This window comes from Podarcis melisellensis (assembly GCF_964234715.1).
Source record: "Podarcis melisellensis genome assembly, chromosome: 7".
NCBI lineage: Eukaryota > Metazoa > Chordata > Lepidosauria > Squamata > Lacertidae > Podarcis > Podarcis melisellensis.
This window is the reverse complement of record NC_138539.1, coordinates 77,944,548-77,963,301: the sequence shown is the minus strand read 5'-3', so window position 1 is coordinate 77,963,301 and position 18,754 is coordinate 77,944,548. Positions and strand designations below refer to the sequence as shown.

Below are 18,754 nucleotides of genomic sequence, written 5' to 3'. Positions count from 1 at the left end.
GATTTCCTACTTCCTTTTTTCTTGTTAAACATTCTTGGAAACTGAAAACCTATTTTTATAAGTCTCCAAGGTTTAATAAAAACACATTTCTACAACTGGGTCATTAATATATTTACTTTTTAACATTACATGCTAAAAATAACCTCCCTCTGACTCATTATAGGGATGCTAATAACACACTCCTATGATGAATCATGATGGGGTTCATATTTAATTATCCTATCATTTGTTTTTTCAGTCTACGGAATTGCTTTTTCTTTTCTTTTAAGCCAAATTTCTAGGCTGATGACTTTAGAGTTTCATAATGGTAATAGTTTAAAACATGGGAATTTGCTTGCTCGAGTTATTTCATAGGCTTTAAATGGTAAACTATGAAAACAACTGACCTCACTGGACAGAGTCCCTTGTAGACTTTCACAAGGGGTAAAGGGCACACACATGCTTTGGTAACCCTCGTCTAAAAAGTGCTAAGTGCCTGCTTTTGACAGGTTGGCAATGTGTTTCTCTAAGTGCTATTCAGGTACCAAAAGGTAATTTATCATCCCAACGTCAATCACAAAAAGCTACTGAGCAACATGCATGCAGCACACCACAGGGCTCTGATGTTATCAAGATAAAGAGACATTCTATTAATCATAACACAACTGGAGGCAAAATGATCAATTTACACAAACTGAAGAACCGAAGCAATTCAGTTACGATGACTGGCTGTACTAACAGGAAAAATCCTTATGTCCAAGAAAATTAGGTTATCTTGCTCGATTCCACCAGAGGAAGCAGCATGATGAAATGGCATTGGGTCTGGAATCCAGTATAAAGCTCAAATTTCTTGAGAAGCAAACTATCCTCTCTCAAAAAGGCAGCATTTAGCAGTTGCTGCCAAAAGTCTGGGAGATGTCTACTGAAGACTCTGGTTGCAAGGTGGCTTTTACCATGTTTTTTGACAACAATGTTTAAGTATCTTGAAAATCTCCTTCTCCATGTTTCCTAAGCTCCTATTCCAGGCATAGGCAAACTCGGCCCTCCAGAAGTTTCAAGACTACAATTCCCATCATCCCTGACCAGTGGTCCTGTTAGCTAAGGATGATGGAAGTTGTAGTCCCAAAACATCTGGAGGGCTGGGTTTGCCTATGCCTATCATCTGTAATGCATAGGTATAATAACTTATTTTAACTGCCACTTAGGTATTCCTTGTCTTCCAAGAATATGAAAATGTAAATATTCTTGGTAGATTCATATCAAAAAATCCTTAAAGAACCTGCACTGGTTTGCTACAGAGCCCAAATTAAGGCACACAAATACCTAAATGACTTGGACCCCAGATATCTGATGAAGCACCTCTTTCCATATCAACCCTGATAGGGATACTGCTGTCCTGTGTGGCTTGATGATAGATATGCTTTGTAGGAGTCCTCAAGTTGTGTAATGACCTCCTGTCCCTTGGTGCATTTTGTAACATACCGTATTTTTTGCTCTATAAGACTCACTTTTTCCCTCCTAAAAAGTAAGGGGAAATGTGTGTGCGTCTTATGTAGCGAATTCAGGCTGCACAGCTATCCCAGAAGCCAGAACAGCAAGAGGGATTACTGCTTTCACTGTGCAGCGATCCCTCTTGTTGTTCTGGCTTCTGAAATTCAGAATATTTTTTTTCTTGTTTTCCTTCTCCAAAAACTAGGTGCTTCTTGTGGTCTGGTGCGTCTTATAGAGCGAAAAATACGGTAGTTGTTAAGTTTTGGGTGTCAGATCAAGCCTTTGAGTGAGTGGAAGTTTCCCTTTCTGCTGTTTTTAGAGGTTTCACATACAATTATCTACAAATGCATTCTGTGCTTTATCCTCCTATCAATTTAGTAGCACTTGAAAATCTCAGAGTTGATGGCTTTATGCAGAAGAATTATTTTAAAAAGGCAACAACTACTCCGTTCTTTGTTGTTTCATTATTTCTAACTTTATTGTATACGTCTTCCTTCTAATCACAGGAGCACCTATGAAGATAGGCTGAGTAGAAAGGTCCTCACAGTGCCTCCAGGGGTACTTACTCTGTTCCCTGCTATCCTCTGTCAAAATAACCTTCCAGATATCTCTCTGGATTCACATGCCTTAGGGAAGAGATATTGTTGGATTGTACGCCTATATAATATAGGAGACATATCCACTCAAAATGATCAGGGTGGCGAAATCAAGCTCAGCAGCACAGATTCACCTTCTCAGTTGACTGTGGAGTCCATTACCACTTTGCATTCATCCTCTAAACACTTGCTGTAAAAATGTATCCTAGAATTAGGTTTTATTGTATTTTAACACCCATCCTAATCATTTCTGGGAGTCTTTCTGCCAGTGTGATGAAATGGTTTGAGGGCAGGATGGGATCTACACACATAAAAAAAAAAGTTGTGAAAATGCTTGGGGGGGGGTTATGAAAAATAAATTTAATTTTGCATAGCTCACTGTTGCCATCTAGTGTCACATTTGTATATTGCACTTTACAACACATTTAAAATGTTTTATTTGCAGCTGTGTAGCTGAGTCCTAAGACTAGGACCTAGGGGGCAGGAGTTCAGATCCCCATTCCTCCATGAAGCTTATTGGGTGACCAGTCACTGTCTCTCAAACTAACCTACCTCACGGGGTTCTTTATGAGGATGAAATGGGAAGGGGGAGAAACATGTACACCACCTTCAGCTCCTTGAAGGAAAGGTGGGGTAGAAATGTAATAGCAAAATAAACAAAGTTTCTACAATTACACTGAAGATGCATTCCTATGCACTTGAGGTCTACTTCCAAGTAAACACACATAACAAAAATAATAATAATAAAAAAATACACAGCCCATCAGAAATTCTACAACAAATACAGTGGTGCCCCGCAAGACGAATGCCTCGCAAGACGGAAAACTCACTAGACGAAAGGGTTTTCCATTTTATGAGCTGCTTCGCAAGACGAATTTCCCTATGGGCTTGCTTCGCAAGACGAAAACGTCTTGCAAGTTTGTTTCCTTTTTCTTAACACTGTTAATACAGTTGCGACTTGACTTCGAGGAGCAACTCATAGAACACAGTGTACATAGTAACCTTTTTGGGGGGTTTTAAAGACTCTGGTGATTTTTGAAGCTTTTCCAAAACTTCTTTTGCAGCCATTTGGTAAGTTAAGCTTTTAAAACTTTTTGGGGGGGTTTTGGATTTTGGGTTGGGGTGTTTGGAATTCAAGGACTTGGTGTTGGGGAGGAGTTTGCAAGAATCTGGAAGCTTGTGTGTTTTTTTCTGCATTTTTATGATTTTCTGTGACCATTGGGGCACTCTGCTGTTTTTTAAAAAAAATTCTGGATTTGAATTTCTGTGTGCTGGGTGGCTGGGGGAACAGTTGGGGAGGGGTTTGCAAGAATCTGGAAGCTTGTGTTTTTTTCCTGCATTTTTATGATTTTCTGTGACCATTGGGGCACTCTGCTGTTTTTTTAAAAAAATTCTGGATTTGAATTTCTGTGTGCTGGGTGGCTGGGGGAACAGTTGGGGAGGGGTTTGCAAGAATCTGGAAGCTTGTGTTTTTTTCCTGCATTTTTATGATTTTCTGTGACCATTGGGCCACTCTGCTGTGTTTTTAAAAAAATCTGGGTTTGAATTTTGAAATGCTCTTTACAGTATGTGTGACTTTAAAGAGCACTTAATAAACTCTTGTTGTACCAAATTTGGCTTTGTTTGGACTTTTTTTGACCATAGGAACTCATTAATTGATTTTCAATGCATTCCTATGGGATTTCGTGCTTCGCAAGACGAAAAATTCGCTAGACGAAAAAATTCGCAGAACGAATTAATTTCGTCTTGCATGGCACCACTGTATTTCAAAACAAAAATGCATTTCTCCCCTATCTGTTTTGAAAATAAAGCATTAAATATATTTTCATATTTAGATAACATTAATAAGCAGTTTGTTCCACAACAGCTGTTCAAGTGACAAAACATCCCTTTAATCTACAAATAACAAGAGTGTATCAACATCACGGGGGGGGGGGAGAGGGAAATACAAGGCTACTCTCTTCTCCCCGCCACACACAAAAAATAATTAGAAATTTGATTAAAGTAAAGATGAAGGAATTGCAATGTTTCATCTTTCTTTCTTTTAGGCTAACCCATTAAAAGTTCCTATGCTTAACATAAGTACTATTCAGACAAGTGTTAACAGGATAATATCATATTATAAAGACAGGGAGAATCGCTCCTAAGGCTGGGGTTTAGAAGTGGAGGATTAGCTGCTCCAAACATCATGAGATGCTATCAAGCAGCACCTCTGACAGCTTTGAGTCAATGGATAAAGAATTCAGGTGGAAACTAAAAAAACAACAACAGAGAAGTTGAACAACAGAGTTTCTATTAATAGAATAGCTATAAAAATCATGTAAGAGAATAAGTTATTATCTTCCATTAGGTGGGGAATGATGCCTTTCCCCACTAATATTTTAAGAAATAGCAATTTGACGGAGAATCCATTTTTCAAAACAACATTAGTCTGGAAGATGTAAACATAGCCCAAGAAGTCCTCCTTGCTCCCCTTTCTTGATAAACACTTGCTGCAAACTGAAAGCAAATAGCAGGGTTTGGGCAGGATGGGAAGAATATGGGCCAGGTTAATTTTTTAGAGATGTATATGTTAACATTCAGCACCTTAAATTCAGAACTGATTACATAATCTCAGTACGCTCCCAGTCTTTGGAGCTTGCCGCTGCCCGCTTAATTTTCCCTTTGGGCTCTTTGCGCCGTGGCTTTTTTGTTCTCAGTTCTGGCTGTGGCTGCAGCTTTGGGGCTTTAAATTTATTGAGCGATTTGTGCGTTTTGTTGTCTAGGTTGTTCTGTCCAGCCGATCGCTTTGGGCATGTTTGAGAGTTCCCTCTCTGAGTGATTCGCTAATTTTCCGTTACCATTCTGCTTGGGAATTTTCTAGGGCTGGGAAACCCCCCCCCCCGTTAGCCCAATCGCCATTTTATCTATTTCGATTTGGGGGAAGTTTTAGCCCCAGCTAATTTGGCGGGAGTGCCATCTTGTCTTGGCGGGAGCGCCATATTGATCCCAGGGTGCTTTTATTATTGTGTGTACGTTTAGTACACACACACCCTGTTTAGTAAAGAAGGGATCGGGATGCCTATTAAGAGGAATCCAAGTCCTGCTCTGCCTTCTAAAAGGGTGATTAGAGGCCCGTCTCTGTCACTGCATTCAGCGCCTGCCCCAGCGGTTCCTCAGCATATGCTGGATTGCTTGAGTGCAGCCATGGCTGATATTGGTTCAGACCCTGCGGCCATGTCAAGGTTTAATACGGAGATTGAATCTTTGGCTCAGCAATTTAGGAGGCAGTCTGATTCTCAGCCCGGCCCCTCCACGTCTTCCACTGTTTTTGAGGCTCATGGTCCTTCAGATGTGAGCGAAGGGAGTGAGGCTTACGACCCTTCTGGTGCCTTGCTCTCCCAATTTCAGCCTTCCAGGATCCCAGTCCCAGCTAGCCCTAGGGGGTCCTCCTAGGATTTTGGGTACCATGATGCAGTGGGCCTTCCACTCTGGGCTGCCTTGTTCGCAATCGGCACCCCCAGAGCCTGAGAGTTCAAGGCCTCAGCTTGCACAGCAGGTCTTCATCCCAGTCAAGCTCTTCATTTTAGTTCTGTGCAGGTTCGGCGGCTCCTTTGAGGGAGGTGCTCAGCACCCAGTCTTCAGAGGAGGATCTCCCAGTGCCTAGAGTCCCTTCATCTGGTGGCAAGCGGCAGAGGAGTCGTCGCTCCAAACGCAGGGCCAAGAGGTGCAGAGATGGCAATTCCTCCTCTTCTATTGGCACGTCTTCTCAGACCTCCGATGACAAATCAGACATGTGTCGCGAATTCCGCGCAGCGCTTTTAGCAGAAACGCTCAGAGTCCCAGGTTGTTCCAGTGCAGTCTTTTTAATGTGAGCTACATACAGGTATTTACAAAAACAGTCCATACAGAGTACCTGCTCCTTAAGGCAAACAAATACTCTCCACCACAGTACCACCACACCACAGCACAACCACAATTACTGTTGAGCAGGCTTTCCTTTTTAAAACAGGTGATAGCCAATCACATTCCTGCTGAGTCACTCTGACCCAGCACTTCACAGAGTGTTCCATCAGTCTGTTGAAGCCTGCAGACTTACTTATCATCCTGCAAATCCCAACAACATGGCTCTGGGTCTATATTGGGGTCACGGTGAGGGGGCTTCGGGCCTTCCCAGGTGGGTGTGTCAGCGTAGAGCCAACACGCACAGGGCCAGGTATGGCCTTCCTCTGGAATGCATTGATGGTGAACCGGTCAAAGACGTTAAAATTTCGACCAATGCTGTCAGGGATAATATAAATATATAAATAGGATGCAAATATCTCGTTGTGTGGAGAAAGCAGCAGGATTATCAGGCACCATGGGACACCTGCAGCAGCATTCATTTCAGATGTCTGGGTTGGGGCGGGGGAAAACCGACTCCTTCCCTTACTTTGATCAAGAGGTAGGAGAGACTCAGAAAATGGGTAGCTTATGCAAGAGTCACACACCTGATTAAAACCCATTCCTATATGTGTTTATGCAGAAGCAAGCCTGGTGGAGCTCAGCTGGAGGACTTACTCATTTGCAGTTGGACATCAGACTGTGAATGCATTTTTTTTTCTTGGAGGAAAAAGTAAGGGAAGCTGTCGCCGCACCTGCCCTCCATTAGTCCATCTGGTCCTCTGCAGCAGTGGTGGCTATCTTTGCCAGAGGCACAGGCATTTTTCTCCCGCAGCAGCTGTTCACAAAGCGGCCATTGCCAGAGCAAATGGAGAACAGCTTCTTGCAATTATAGCTGCACCTTCCGAGGATCAGAATAGGATTCTTGTACCAGCTTCTCTTACTCTCCTCTCCTGGCCAGTGTATGAGGTGGATAACAGTAAAGAGGCTAGGTTATGATCCTATGCATAGCTACATGGGAGTAAGCTCTAATGCATGGGTAGGCAAACTAAGGCTCGGGGGCTGGATCTGGCCCAATCACCTTCTAAATCTGGCCCATGGACGATCTGGGAATCAGTGTGTTTTTACATGTCCTTTTATTTAAAATGCATCTCTGGGTTTTTGTGGGGCCTGCCTGGTGTTTTTACATGAGTAGAATGTGTGCTTTTATTTAAAAAGCATCTCTGTGGGGCATAGGAATTTGTTCATTGTTTTTCCCCAAAATATAGTCCTGCCCCCCCCACAAGGTCCGAGGGACAGTGGACCACTCCCCTGCTGAAAAAGTTTGCTGAGCCCTGCTCTAATGCACTCAGTAGGGCTTACTTCCTGGTAAACTTGCACAGGATCTGACTAGAAGCCTCTCATTTATGTGTCAAAATGCTGGCTTTACTGCAGCCCTCTAGTGATCGTATAATCCAGTAACCTGCAGAAACACCTGCCATTCATGACGGCATTTGAAGAATTTAGAAGAAGTATAGCCATATCTCTGATTTTTATTACTGAATGATGAACCCAAGTTTCATCCCCACAGTAATCAAAATCAAACAAGCTAAGCGAAAAACAAACATAGCCCCCAAGTGGTTACAAAAACAAATAATGGCTTAAGTAGAGAAATTACAGAAGCACCATTAATACGAAACACAAATTTATTCCTTTGTGCAGGAAAAAAGAAAACCCACTGCTATGAGCTAAACAAATTAGCCACTGCACTGGGTTGTACAGAAATCATAATGTAATTATGAATGCTGAATTCGTCAGCTAACAAAACAGAGCAGCTTCTCCAATCCAAATACTTTTGCATCTGATCTCCTGTGTGCACTGATTGTCCTGTTCATTACAATCAAGGGTGGAGAACTGCATGCTTTAACCACCATATTTAATAGGGCCTTTTATGCATGGATCCTGCACTTGGTAAAGATGGCTGGATGAAGCCTTCTAAGCCAGCCTTCTCCAACCTAGTGAACTCCCTATACCAATCCACAAGAGCTTTGCAATAAAACAGACATTGCTGTTATTAATGAGCCACATGTGACACCAAAGCAAGAAGCTTCTGAGCATATTCAGAGTGCCTTGCCAAAAGTAAAAAGAGTCATTTAGTTTCCTGCATGGTATAGGGGAAGGAAGCCGCTGGGCATACACAGAAGCTTGTACACAGAGTAGAGCCACTGACATTAAAAGACAGGATAGCTCAATTGGTTAGAGCGTGGTGCTGGTAATGCCAAGGTTGCAGGTTTGATCCCTGTAAGGGACAGCTGCATTTTCCTGCATTGCAGGCAGTTGGACCAGATGATCCTCAGGGTCTCTATGATTCTATGACATGAGTAACTCAGGACAATTAGTTTCAGTGGGTGTTCTCTGAGCATACATTAGTTGGACACAGTGCAGAATGCCTTGCACCCACCGACCAAAAGGAGAAATATAGTCATGAGATTGCCTGCAGCTCAAGGGAAAGGCAGCTCTGAGCATAACTTACTTCACCTGCACAGCTTTGCTTCAGGATAAGAACAGAAATCGGGCTCCGGCAGCGCGGCGGCAGCAGGAGGCCCCATTAGCTAAAGTGGTGCTTCAGGTTAAGAACAGTTTCAGGTTAACAACGGACCTCCGGAACGAATTAAGTACTTAACCTGAGGTACCACTGTATTGGCATAATTTTGGCCACAACTTTATTGATTGCAGAATATGAGTGCTTTGCTTAGGCATTGGTTCGACTAGCTGCACCTACACCTCTGGCAGGTCAGCACTGACAAGTGGACACTAGCAGAAGTCAGTAAGGGTAAACATACTGGGGGAGCATTGGTCCTATCAAAGACACAACCCCACCCCAAAATGTTCCCAGGTGATCTGGCGTGGCCCTAACCCCTGGAAGGGGATCGGACAAAAGCAAGGTGAATACCCTGCGGAATACCCTATCGCACATTGGGAGCGGCAGGTGTGACAACCTCCCCTCCACCACACCTTGAACCAATGCCTAACAGCCAAACCTTATAAAGTTGTGATGATTTGCTATGCAGCAGGCAAAACCCAAGTGGCACCAGGCAATCAGCCAAATTGGAAAATTCCTACTGGGCCCCTGCCTCCCAAAGCAGATGACCCATGACGGCATAGCAAGGTCATAGCAAGACCCTAAATATAGGGAGGGTGGGTGGGTGATCCGATGCACGAGGCGCTAAGAGGAAGCTCGATGCAACGTTCAGCAGCATAAATAGGTCCCCCTCCCGGCTGCAAATTCTCTCAACCCCATTGGCCAGAATTACCCCAGCAATCGCGGGACCCAATCGGGTTGTTGTGGCTATCCAAACGATCCCACCCACACAAACAGTGAGGTCGGTCTTAGTGATCTCACCGCAACATGTGCCCTCCGTGATGAGGACACAATTTATAGACACTTGCAAAGTGCTTTTGGAGAACCCTAAACTAAGGTTACCAGATTTTTTTTCAAGGAATCAGGGGACACTTTTCAACTTCAGTGGATTTTGTATGGGGACTGATTTGTAAATCCGGGGACTGTCCCTGGGAAATGGGGACTTCTGGTCACCTTACCCTAAACCACAGCAGTTCAATGGCTACAGTAACTCACATTATAGTAACAGCTTACCCCAAAGGTTTTTTATTGAAGCTTAGAATGTGCAAAACCTGAAGGAGAAGCTATGAAAACTTTTCAGGGAACATCCTAGCAGCTGATACAGAAAACAGAACATGGGCTTAGCATAAACTCTTCTCTGTTTGAAACCTTACATAAGCTATGGTTTTCTGGCACAAAAATGTAGTCTTTTAATAATTCTTGGCTCCTCTAGAAAGGCTCTCATATCCTACTGTGAGAGGTGCCAACGAAAGAATCTGGAGTGACAGATAAAGTACTTTGCATATGGGTTCTCAAAGAACTTTAAACGTAGAGGAACAGAGCCAAGAGGTCAAGTGACTTTCAGAAGCGACACTGCAGGCAGGCAAGACACACAGGCATTCGCCACATGGAGAGATATGAGCAGAAAGCAAGCTCCTAACAAAATAACACATGTCCACCCTGTTTAGCTACTTTCAAAATATTTATTTTCCAAGGCAAATCTGGTTCTTAAAATTACTTTAGCTGGGTCATGTAAAAATTAAGTAAAAAAGTACTTTACCGAAATTGTGCCTCAATGATTTCAATGGAACAGAATAAAGCATTAGGTCAGCTCCTCCAATGAAATCAGTGCTGTCTGTTATGCTTTAACTTTAGCTTAATTGTTCCCATTAGTATTCAAACGTGCACCAGTGTCAACCAAGACATCTTTTTAGTACCTAGAGCCAGCCAAACTGCATGCACAGGAAACCCAACGTATTGAAGAGTTCCTTCATTTATTGCAATACCAGGTACGGATCTACATATGCACCCAAATATACATGTCAGGGCACATGAGAAACACCTTAGAGCTTTGGCTTGGCAGCACAATGTTTTCTGCCATAAAATCTAAAGCGAGGTCCAGTCAATCCAAAAGTTTAACACTGAAATTTGGAAATTAAATAAAGCACCAAGGAAACAGAGACAACCATGCAAGCACAAACTCCCTTTGGTATTTATTCTGCAATTGACTGACTGTAGACTCCTTCCATCTTTAAATTTATCTCCCTTACCTATTAAGCCCAGGATATGTGTCAAAATCTTATAGCTGTTTATCAACGTAGCTCTCCATGGAATAGAACAAAACTACTTTAACTTCCCCAGATTTATGGCTTTCAGTACAAAAATTCTAACTTGGCCTAGAAAAAAGAGGAAGTCCAGATATTATCATTCCAAGCAAAGGAAAACAAATTGTTCTAGCAAATTATTTCACACCTAAGAATTTCCCACTCAAACCTATAGCAAAAAGTAAGGAAAACATATGCCATTTGCATTTCATACATTCAAATGCAAATAGATCTATGAAAACTCACCATTTTGAGTGAATAGCATACTAATTTTCAGTTTCCTTAAGGCAAGGAAGAAAAACGAAGACTTCAAACCAACGTCTCAGTGACAAAATAATGCAAGTGGATTAAAGAAATAAAATATTTTTCAGAATATATTTTGCGCCTTAAAGGTACTCAAGCAAGTAACAGGTAGAACTCATGTGTATAACACAAAATGTAATAATAGGACCATGGTTTATTTGAAATTTGTCTCTGTTGCTTACTTGTTCTTTGACTGATGCCAGAATGGCAGATGTGGTCTCTGTTTCAGATCCATCTCCGTTAGATGTATTCAGGACAGGGCTAAGGGAACTTGTCTTGTCAGAAGACGATGGCTGGTCTGGAACAGGCATAGCTCCTGTAACACAGAAGCAAGGCATGATTACACATCTGCTTTTATCAAGAATTCACAGTGCATAGAAATAGATGACCTGGTTTCAAGAAAGGAATGTCTAAAGTTTCTTCTTCTTTTTTGTTGATGGCCAAAATTGTTTACTTTTATGTAACTTCCCCTTGTATTTTTCACACACACCTTTTATGTGTTCATGTATGGTGACTCTAAGATTTCCTTTTGCAACATGCACAATACCAAAGGTGGCACATGTTGCCAAATACTTTGATTGGCCTCTATGTGCTCCATGAGGTGTTTTTTTTAAAAAAAATCATTCAAAGAGTTCAGGATAAAGTACATAGGGAAGCCACCCTACTTTATTCTCACAACCTTGTAGAAGAGGTTAGTCTGAGAGACAGAGGCTACCCAAAGTGAGTTTCACAGCTGAGCATACATGTGTGTGAACTCAGATCTCCAGAGTTCAAGCCTGACACACTGTTCACCACACCACACTGTCTTCCTATGGCTCAAGTTGCCTCTGTCCGAGAAAATACATGTCCAATATCTCTGAGTGCATGGAAGTAGTTGTGCAGTCCTTTTGATCCTAGCCTTACACATTTCCTGTTGTCACAAATTCAAAGTACTGCATTGTTGTGAGTTGGGGAGGGGAGGAGGCAGAGAGGGCTGTACACCAAGACCCTTCTAGTTCCTGGATCCAGCAAGTGTTAAAAATCTAAGCAACGATTCAATAGCCAGACAAGTCTCTTGGTAATGGCCCTCTTAAGTATGGTAAGAAAGGAAATGGCTCTGTGCCAGACAGCAAATGGGTGAGGGGGGCCCTCCTTCAACTTAATGGTAGTAAGAAAAGACAAAAGCCAGAGCTGTGTCTTGTGTTTGTGTGCTTGTTGTGTGTGTGTGTGTGTGTGTGTGTATGTAACAGAAACTAGAAGAAGAAGGCTGAAGCCTGCGTGGTTTTTTGAAAAGAAGAAATGAAACTTAGGACTTGTTCTTAAGAGATTTTTACAGTCCTTTGTCATTAAGGGAGGGGGAAAGGTAGTGCTAAAGAAGTTAAGTCTTAATTTGATGGTGTTAACACTTCTACAAGGATACTTCCACTATTACTTCCTCCCCTTTGTACCCTAATGAATTATTCACCAGATTTGATTTCCAGTTTGTATACTAGGCATGAATTTAATATTTAGCTATTTTTTATATAAAAAACGAATAGTATTAAGAACTTTTACATCTAGAAAGTATTGCTGCTTTAATTTAGCAGAAGGTACTTGTGTTAACACATAGAAATCTAAATGGTTAGGTACCAAAATGCCTAAAGGGGCTGTCCCCCTCATATGAACCCATCAATCTGCTAAGATAATTATCTGAGAGCTTACTTTAGGCTGTCTCTGCCTTTGGAAAATAAGTAGGTTTGTTACCAGGCAGGCTAGGCCTTTTTTGTAGCGGCACCTTGACTGCAGGATATCCTCAACAACAGAATATTCTGAACAAACATCTTTGCGGTGCCAATGTTCTTTTCTACTAGGTACCAGGTTAACAGTCTTCTTTTTTTCCTCCTGAGCCTTTGATAGTAAATAATGCAACCTGCTTTCCCACTTTTTCTTGTTGCTTATTCATTGCTGATGGATCAGATGTAAAGCAGCCTCAAAAAACCACTGGTGGAATAATACGGCTGAAATGTGGTTAAATAATGCTTCACAGAAAATGAACAGGTTCAAGTGTTAACTGGCGTTTAGACGCTTCTTACTGTGTACTAGGAAATGGCCTGTCAGTATGATAACAAGCTGCAAGTCGGCGCATATTCAAGGAATCAGTAGGGAATCAGTCTGTGCACTCCACAGAATCCTGTCAGCTTTTACACTAGGCATTTACTATGCATATGCTTCCTATAGAAATAATACAAACTGTGTGCCCATGATTACATGAAGGAGATACAACAGCAACTCTGAGATTGTGTATTTAATGTAGCAACTCCTGTCTGCTTGTGCAAAGTTGTAGTGTTTTCAACAGGGCATCTCCCTGCTGCTTCTATTTTTTCTCACATGACGAGTTGAGATTTCCCGTGAAATTCGGATATGAAGAAGTGCTCTTCCAAAAGGGTTGTTGTCGTCCCTGCCCCCACACCCCTGCCAAACACACAATGGGCAATTGAAATGACTGGGTCCTAGGAACCTTTAGAATTTAGTCATTCCTCCAGACTGCATTGGGGTTAAGTGTAAGTTAGGAACACACGAAGGTGCCTTATACTGCCTCAGACCATTCAGACAAGCCAGGAGAGCACGATTAGCGTCCAAAAACACATTCAAGCCAGGCAAAGCACTCAAAGAAGGGTGCCAAGGCAGCAAGGGGTCTGGCTCAGGAGGGTATATAGCCTGGGAAAAATCCCAAGGGCTAGTTAAAGAGGCCTGTTTTTGCCCCCGCTCCCCGGCCTGAGGTTCTCCATTCCTCTGGCAGGGAAAGCAATAGCAGTAAGAAAAGAATGAGATGTATTTTCTTATAAAGGGCTTTTTGAGGGTGGGGAGTATTTTCTCCTAAATTTTTTTTGAGGGGTGGTGGTGGCATATTTCCATTTACCATTTGAAAGCACCACTTTCACCTTGAAAATCAAAACAGGATGCAGCCAGTTGGAAGGAAAAGAACTACATTATAAAACTATAGCAGGACTATGTTGCTTTAAAGTTTGCTCATATGAATTAGCAAATCAGAAGTTTCCATTGTGTTCGATCCAAAATTTCTGTTCCATGAACAGAAGGTCTCCTTCAGTTCACTGAAATTATTTAGATCCAGTGGAAGCTGCTTTTCAGAGGGGTTATGCCATTTTCAGCAATTTCCTGTTCCCTCACAATTACCACCCATGCCAGTGTTTCTCAAACGTGGGTCTCCAGCTGTTGTTAGGCTACGACTCTTATTATTCCTGACCAATGGTCTGGCTAATAATAATAATAATAATAATTTATTATTTATACCCCACCCATCTGGCTGGGTTTCCCCAGCCACTCTGGGCGGCTTCCAACCGAATATTAAAAACAATACAGCATCAGACATTAAAAACTTCCTTAAACAGGGCTGCCTTCAGTTGTCTTTTAAAAGCAAAATAGTTGTTTATTGCCTTGACATCTACTGGGAGGGCGTTCCACAGGGCAGGTGCCACCACTGAGAAGGCCCTCTCCCTGGTTCCCCGTAACCTCACTTTTCGCAGTGAGGGAACTGCCAGAAGGCCCTAGGCGCCGGACCTTAGTGTCTGGGCTGGACGATCGGGGTTGAGATGCTCTTTCGGATATGGATGATGGTAGCTGTAGTACATCAACAGCTGGAGATCCAAGTTTGAGAAACACTGAATGCTGTTCCAGCATGTACTACAACCATCCAGAGCAGATTTGGGTGCCATAAGAGGCTGCAAAAGAAAGGAGGAAATAAAGGGGGACTACTACCTCCCTTACATCTGTAGGAACAGTACATATATAAAAACTTGTTTTACAGGAAAGACAAATGGGTGTTACTGTACATAGTGAAAATGTGGGTGTTGATTTCAAAACATTTGATTTCCATATAATTTTTACTTTGTGTGTTACCAGTTTTCTACAATAGCAACCATTGGAAATACTGTATTTTGCAAGAAAATGCATCTTTAAGCATGGTGGGAGAAAGGGAATAAGAAGGTAGATGAAGAGATACAATACACAGAACATGTAGGACCTGTTAATTCATGCCTAAGGCATGAATTAAATCATGTGTTTACTATGCACTATTGCATTTCAAGATTTTGATTCAAATTAGTTTAGCAGTAATTGATTTAAATGCTTGCTATGTAATAAGAATTCATTACTGCTCCACTTTCAGAATATACCTGTTGAATAATTTTTCATTGTTTAAGAAGATACCAAGGGACTTTTATTGTTTTGCTTATTGAATTATGATGGTTTAATTAAGCTTTCTGTTTGATATTCCTAATTCAGTGCAATTGCTTTTTGATAATTTGATATTTGCATAAATCAATATTGGCAGTTCCTTAAAATGCAGTGTTCAAAATTTGTGCACCTAGCAATCAACCTGAATCTTAACTGGGGCTTAATGTACGGATGGAAGGAGCCATGGTCAGGATCCAAGCATTGTGTAGAATATATGATATTGACGTTCTATCCCAACAAATGGCATCAACAAGGGCGAACAATACAGTTTCAGTACCATGGCCAGGCATGAAGCCAGAATTGAATGGATCCGAGTAACCAGTTTCCTCTAAGCATGCCTGAAGCTAGACTACCACCACCTTCTCAGGCACCTTGCCTAGAAAGGCCATATTTGCCCCTGGGCAGTAGTATTTTTACTTCCTTTTCCTACTGAACAAACACATTATGGGAAATAAAAGCTTATTCCAAGGGCGCAGCAATAAAACTGCTAACACATTTGCAAAGCTAAGCAGGGTCCGGTCCGGTTTCAAATTGGATGGGAGATGGTGTGTTGCTATTCCTGCTTTGCAGGTGGTGGGACTAGCTGACCCTACTCTACAATGCTATTATTCTATGAGTAAGAAGAATTTATTCTGCCTAATTCCAAATATGATGTAATACCAATAGAATGTAAGCTTGAATTTATTTCAGATGAACACTAGTGAACAGATTACTCTATAAAAGGAGAACCAAAGGGGGCGGGGGCGGAATCAATACATTCTCATGCTACATACTTTTAAGGCTTCAAAAAAAGGTGGTATAATGGAATGCAATCATGAATTATGGAGCCTTGCCTAGAACCATGTCTACACAATTGCACATCAAGCAGGACACGCTACTATTTGGGGATGGAAATAAATTATTTACTATCTGGCACAACGAATAAAAGCTAGCCTCATGACTGCACAGTATTAGGCAGCTTCAGAGGTGAAGTGCTTTCTGCACACTTGAAATTGAGAGCTTGGCCTCAAATGATAATCATACAGACCATCAGGATGGGCTGTGGCTTCCCTGTGTTGTGGGAAGCACTAAATCAAAGGCATAAGCTATTTTCTTTAAATAGTGTATTTGATATAAAACGGATTCTTAGGTTGAGCTATGGCTCTGTTTAAGCTTGCGCATGGTCCTTCCCATGCCTTTATCTTTCCCAAGTCTAATTTGTGGGTTGAAGAAGGCTACTTATTTAACTTCTATTGAGTCACTTCTGCTAGAATGTGCCTTAACAGTTATACTAGTCGTAGTCTCCAAAAGTTTTCATATACAACAGCATACAATTTTAAGGAAGAAAGCCTATGCATGAGAGGCTGGCATGAAGCGAGGTGGTGTAAAATAGTATTCAAATACTCAGCTGATAGACTAGTAAACATATTACAATCAACATTCATTAACAATATTGGTTGATATGAGGTAACTAATGATGGATCTTTGGGGTCTCCTTGGGAATTACCATTATGTTTGCTTCGATAAATATTTATCCCAAGGTGGCTTGCATTGCAGATGAAAACAAAAACCAATTAAACAATTAAAAAACAATAAAACAGTGCAATCAAATCTGAATTTAAACAGCAGAGTAGATTTTTTTCAATTCTAGTGTTTTAAAATACAAGCAATTCCCCATGTGTGTAGGGATTGCATTCTGAGGCACAACACACTTTGGTGGGATGTCGGCGGTTGTGCGTGCCTTGAACGTGCGCCGGTGGGGAGTTGTCTGTTCATCTTCCTTGCAACACTCCAAAAAATATTCATTAAAAATGTCTCATTGAAGAGGGGAACAGTCCTATATACAAGAAGGTGGCATAAAGCAAGCTGGCGTAATTTTATGCTGGGTCCAAACCTTGTTGAGGAGCAAGACTACTGCTGGCTGTGCAGCCTCATGCCTATCAGAAACAGAACAAGCTTTGAAAGTAAAGTTTGACTTATGCCCCCCCTTTTTGCCAGGTCACATGACTGAGTTGAACAGAGTTCGGATCCAGCTTAAGTTCCTACTTACTGGTCTCCCCACCTTCATATCCCTGCAACACTCCCTCCTTTTTTGCGACTTACACTGAACTCAGTTCAGACAGCTTCAGCTCAGTCAGAAAAGCCCCAACTGAGCCAGGATGAGCAAATTATGCCACTGTCTCTTCAGCTGAACCACGTTTGCAGACTTAATGCTGACTGAGCCAGGAACCTCTTGGCTCAGCAAGAGATCCACAGCACCCTAAGTAGCTTATCTCAGCAGAACTTGTAGGATTGCATCCTAAAAATGTCTTAACCTGACACCTAAAAGGTAACTGTCTTGGGGAGCTAGTATCACAACTGGGAGGTCATAGATAAATAGTCCAATATTTGGTGGCTTCCTGCTTGATAACTGGTTGTGGTGGAACTAGGACCTCAGGGAAAGTTCTTAATGTTTGAGAAGTATAGTATAGTAGAAGCTACCCAAGTCCCAAGCCACAAAGGGCTTCAAAAGGTTAAAACCAGCTCTTTGAATGGAGCATGGAAAAAAAACTGGTAACTAGTGTAAATCTCTTGAAATTAGCAAGATATGTCCTTAGCAAGCCATTCCAATTAAAATCCTGGCAGCTTTATTCGGAGTAATTGCACAATCTTCAAGCGCTGCCCCACATAAAGGAACCCCTGACCATTAGGTCCAGTCGTGACCGACTCTGGGGTTGCGGCGCTCATCTCGCTTTATTGTTTTTTTTAAATGAATATTTATTGGCATTTTCAAAAAAGGACAAAACATATAAAAACAAAAACAAAAATAAACAAAAAAATACAAAGATCCAAAACTTAAAAAACAATTAAAAACACCTAAAAGTTAAAATACTTATTTTCTTTTAACTTGTTTCTCAGACCTCCTCACACCTCCCCTTCTTGCATTCCAATTTAAATTATTAGCTCAGCAAATCCTTAACTTACTTCTCCATTTTAACTTAATTTAATTTATTCTAACATGTTATTATTTTACTTTTCTTCTTTCTTCCATTTCCTCAATTTATATTTACAAACCTTATTTTCATTTAATTTAGACCATTTTAAAAACCAATTTTAACTTATCCAAATTTACACATCAATATTTATACCTCATTATTTTTTCTTAAACATTTTTCCTAAAGTCGACCAAAATTTCCCTTCCACGTCTTTCCCAATTTCCATACCAATAGCAAAGCAAAGTAAAAATAAAACAAACTATATTTATATACCCTTTGGATTCCCAAACTCCACCCACCGTTTTCCCGGTTTCAGTCCTCAACAAAAATCCATCAGTCTCAATATACTGTTTAGCCTGGAGATCTCACGTCCGAGGCTCTCAATTCTCTCTCAGTTCCTCTCTGCCGGTCTTTTTGATAGTCTTCAATGTTAAACTCCAAATCTCAAAGAAGCTCCGGCCCAACAGGATCCATGTTTCTACCAGCCAGACCTCCATATTTAAAAATAAAGCTTATGGGGTACTTCAAATCTTGTTTTATACTCCTTTCAGGTCCAAATATCCCCCAAGCTCCAGCTTCCACCTCCAATTCAGGGCAGGCTCTCCACATCAGATTTTTATTTTCCTTTTTTGTCATCATGTCAGGCCTCAAAAT

General features: G+C 41.4%; 1 pseudogene across 1 annotated transcript in view; it reads right to left on the bottom strand.

The window, feature by feature from the left end:
* Nucleotides 1–18,754, bottom strand: part of LOC309374818 (catenin delta-2-like) — a 273,387-nt pseudogene that overhangs the window by 190,812 nt on the left and 63,821 nt on the right. The window contains exon 2 of the transcript XR_014173497.1: nucleotides 11,117–11,250. The product of XR_014173497.1 is annotated as a catenin delta-2-like (transcript). The remainder of the gene's footprint in view (nucleotides 1–11,116; nucleotides 11,251–18,754) is intronic.